Here is a 4,773-nt window from a genome sequence, read left to right as displayed (position 1 = left end):
CACTCGTAAACGATTTGATGAATGGAGTTTCTTCTGGCGGAGCAGCCTGTCGTTGTATAGGACCAAGTGACATAATTATTCTATTCTACCCATATTCCTATCCGTCTGCTGGTGCTCTGCTGAAGGCTCGAATCATATTTACAGTACTTCGCATTTCCAATAATAGCAGACGACAGCATTGGTACGGACTATTCTGGACATCCTGAAAAGCTGATTGGCAATATTGACCATTCTCAAGTGAAGGTAGTTTACTGCATGTGTAGATATCTCCACATTTTTTCTACCTTCCTTTAGAAGGAAGATAACCGCCGTTGAGTGCAAGATATGTCTAAATGCAAACTTGCCCTGTTCTGAAATATTCCATTTTGGCGCTGCAACCAGACAACTATCCACTGAATTGTACGGAGTTACAGTTGACCTAGATGACGAACATCCATTTTCCAGAAGTCTGCGTGGGAACAACCCTGGGGCCTATTCTGTCCTTGCTATTTGTTTCTCCAGCGAGACAGAAAAGGATCATCCGTAATATGAAATCTCCGGATGGCGAGATCAGCCGTACATGGTCGACCAAAACAAAGTTCTCTCCACACAGAATGAATTTGTCGCAACACATCAGAGGCGCCACTTCTCGTCGTTCGCCCGATCAATATCCACACTCCTCCTCACAAGCACTGGGGAAAATTCTTCGTGACCCCTGACACCGGATCAGATGCCAACAAATCCCGCTCGCGCTGGCCCCAGCATTCTTGCAGAGGAAGGAATCGAGGGCCCACTGGCCCACTCACCCCGTCGAATCCGTAACGTGCAATCGTAGTTCTGCCCAGGGCTTCCTATTACGGACTAGTGTCCCGCAGTATGTTAGAACATCTCCAGTCGCTAGCAAAACATCCAGCATTTTCAATAACGTGCCAGGAACGCGCCATGAGTTCACAAGCCCTTTCCACACTCTGCCTGCACACGATGCTGTGCGGCATCGAACGGCGTAGATCTTGATGAACGGCCAATGATTAACCGACATGACCATCAACCTTGCGGCTAAATGTTCAATAAATCAAAGCTTGGGGAAGTTTGGTTGAGGAAATCGGTCCGGGGCCTAGGGCTGTTCCTAGGCACCCCGATGCATTGGTTCTGGGTTCATCTTTCGCTGGAGCTCTGGGCCCCCTTATTTCTGCTCCAGCTGAGCCGCTTAGGACGTGGCCCACCCCAGTCACGGCAGTCCATCATTGGCGGGTCTTGGGAGGTGATATCGTTGACAAAAATGATGATCAACTTCTTTTTCTTCTATCCCCCCAACCACATGCGGCCATGCCGTTGAGACAGGAAAAAATGTGCTTTACTACGTAAAAGTTGACATAGAATTTGGAGAAGACGAAAAGCTCGATTTGATATCTTCGACTTTGCTCTTCTTGTTCATTTTTTTTTTTTTTTTCGCGTTGAATGGCGTCCCATCTCCTCTGCTGGGTTGGACATGGCCTTCGTAACAACTTTTTTTTTTTCTCCGAACGCAAAACTTCTCACGCAGACACGCTTGCTGATTGGTCATATTTCTCGGCTCTTGCAGATTTAGTTGGGGAGAAGTAGAGGCCTAACGAGACTAAGGCGCGTTTCAATATTTTGTCACAACATTCTAGCCCTTTTCCATTAAGCTGATTGTTCCTCCCTTGCAAGGATTTGGCTCTTTTGGGTTAGTTATTGTGGCCGTTTAGAAAGTTTTTTTGACTCCCCAGGTACCGGGGGGATGTTGAACTGTCCATCAGAATTTGTAACAGAGCTCAGCCAGAGTAACCTTTTTTGATCTACCCAGCGAAGCTTCCACTAGACATTTTGCAAATGGGGAAAAATCAAAAAGTTGGCTCTCAGTTACCTACCAATCACACATATGACAGTTACCGTCGGGATTAATTCAGGTTTCAAGGATCGTCACTTGCCCGTGGACGGTTCGTGTTTTTCCGGATTATTGGGCCAGAACAATCCACTTCCCCTCAGAAGCCTGGATGGCCCAACCTGATTGGAAGAGCGACATGTGCATGTGTGCATCGATTACATAGTAATATCAAGTCCACCGTGATCAAGCTTGATATGAAAATAAAGTGGGAAGCTGCAAGGTAAGCGCATTTTTAGGAGAGAAAAGGGGGGTTTTGGAATTGGGTACGCGTTGCTACTTTATTTTCGGCTGTTTGACTTTTCACGATTCGTTTGTTGAGGTCATCGGGTTTTAAATTTAAAATCAACGAGGCCTGTATGATCCCCAAAACTTCCGTTATCAGATCAAGCGTTTGAGTGGGCTTGTAACTTTATCTCTCTCGATCGTTCGCGCTATGCCCATGTTCTAAGGGATAATGTCCATCATACGGGAAAAGAAAGAAAAAGTTGATAACTCCAAGATAAAAAGGTTCGCGTCTGTTCCAGGTAACTGAGACGGTGCATACTTGGGACTTAGAAAACTCTCGAAGCGAGATCCATTAAGTATTTTGATAATAAAATTTAAATTTTTTCTGGGAGCGCACACAAACTTTAACCAAAAAATGCGATGCGACTGTCCTGCACACTTCTGCAACAACGGCAGAGTGGTTACGAACTTACGATGGTGAACATGAGCAGCGACGAGTATCTGGGCCTCAGGAACAGAGCCAGCACTTTGGTCTGTGTCTTTGATCACCAGATGCAACAACCTTCTGCCCTAAAACCCTTCCCTAAACGGCCCCCAATCGGCCCCCAAACTCCAGGCTTCACCCGCCCAAGGGTAAACCTAACCGCTTAACGTCCCATTGCCACTAACTGCTCCGGCCAGCGTAGCATCACCGCCAACATTGCCCACAGTCCTTCTCTTCCTGTCCTCTCCGCAACCTCAACAGCCTATCCAATTCCTCGTCTCTTCGTCTCTTCGTCTCTTCATTTCTTCGTCTCTCCATATCTCTCGCACTCGCACCCGCACTCGCACCCGCACTCACTCTCTCTCCTTCTCCATCTTCCCATCTCCATTGCGAGGTCGCCAGTTTCTCCTCCATCGTCCTTCGCTTCATCCCCTCCTCCTCCTACCAGTCCGTCCAATTTCCGTACCCTCCATCGCCTCGCCCCTTTAGATCGACCACTGAGCCATCGCTCCAGCCAACCACAGTCGCTGCGCTGCCAACCCTGCACTCTAGCGGCGCAGAAGACTGGCGACTGCACCCAGACAGACACTTCCAATCACACTAGCTAGTCTTAGCTGAAGCAACCAAGCCACAGCCTGCCCTGTCGTCTGTTCTGTGCTCCCCGTCCAGTCGTCACTGTACAGTTCTCCGGCCTTTTCGAGCTCGTCTCTTGCTCGTCGCCTCCAAGCTTGCGCGACTCCAGCAGAACCGACCATCGCCTCTCCCGAATCATCAAACAAGCCTATGAAAAAAATCTTCCGGCGCACCTTATCACCTTTCCGCGATTCTACCAATAACGCCCGAAAAAATCAACACTTCGCGCATCTTTATTTCGACCTATTGGAGATCCCTCTCGTAGAAACCCGTTCTTCTTCTGGCCCTGGGCCAACCTTGGAACCCTTGTTAGTAACTATTTCTTATTTCCTTTCATCTTCAAACCTGACCTTACTCTGTCCGTTTTTACCATCGATTCTCTGGACTACGCATAGTTTTTCTCCCATCTTCTTGACTGCTATAACCTTCAATCGCGGGTCATATTTTCCTGTTTTTATTGTTCTTGTTGCGCCGTTATTCTTGCGCCCATCCTATCTCATCCATCGCCCTGGGCCCCTCTCCACTTCAAAAAAGAAAGGCCAAAAAAGAAGTGATAGGGCCCCTGCACAACCTTTTGTCAGGGTAATCCCCCAATCTTCGTCGCTCTATGCCGTCTCGCCCTCTATTTAATGTTGAGTTCGAAGCCTTAGATCGTGGCATCTTCCCTTGCCTTTCCGTTCTGCAGTTTGCTTCCGTTTTTATCCTCCTTGCGTCGCTCTATTAATTTGGCTAATTTTTTTGCGTGCCCAACACATCGCGATTGTATCTCACCTTACCCGTACCTCAACAACATCCTACAATTCCATTTTGTTCAATCCACCACTCGTTCCCATCGCCATTTTTCGTGTTATAGAACTAACATTTGCAGAACGCGCTGCTTTGCTTAGATCAGCCCCTTCCTCGAGCGATGCACATAAATTCATAGCTTATTTTGTCACACGAATCCCACGCTAACGGGCCTCCCATCTCCTTTTTCGCGTCGACTGTAGCCTTCGATCCTCCTCGAAGGGATTTTTTAAGCGTCACAGCTTCTTACCATCACATCATACTTCTACTGTTTGGCAGCCGTGCTTGAGACTATCGACTTTACGCGACCCGCGAGACTTTCGCGAGGATCGTTCCAAGCGATAAAAAGGGAGGATTCGACTTCCCTTTGCGCCAATACGTACCTTACCTAAAAACTTCTTTATATCGACTATGAGCAACGGTCAGTTGAACCAACCTGGCGCAATGTTCAATAGGCCCACGCTGAAGCGCAACGGGTCCAGTTCCGCCGCGATTTCCCACCTTCCAGTTTCCACACCTAACGGCACATCAAGCATACACAACACAAACATACCTGAGCCGTTTTCCCCTGTATCATCTCAACCACCTGCCTCCGCTTCCGCAGCGTTTAACACCATGCTTCCACCGATAGGCCAACCTTCATTGCGTCATGCAGAGATGGATGCTGCTGGGAATGGCATACCAAACAAGAACGGCTTGAATGGAACGTATCCCACGAAGAACGTTAAAGGCGGCACTGTCTCTGTCCTTTTGCGACGAT

Source organism: Histoplasma capsulatum, genomic scaffold, assembly GCF_000149585.1.
Source record: "Histoplasma capsulatum NAm1 scaffold_1 genomic scaffold, whole genome shotgun sequence".
NCBI lineage: Eukaryota > Fungi > Ascomycota > Eurotiomycetes > Onygenales > Ajellomycetaceae > Histoplasma > Histoplasma mississippiense.
Note: the sequence above shows the minus strand (reverse complement) of the source record.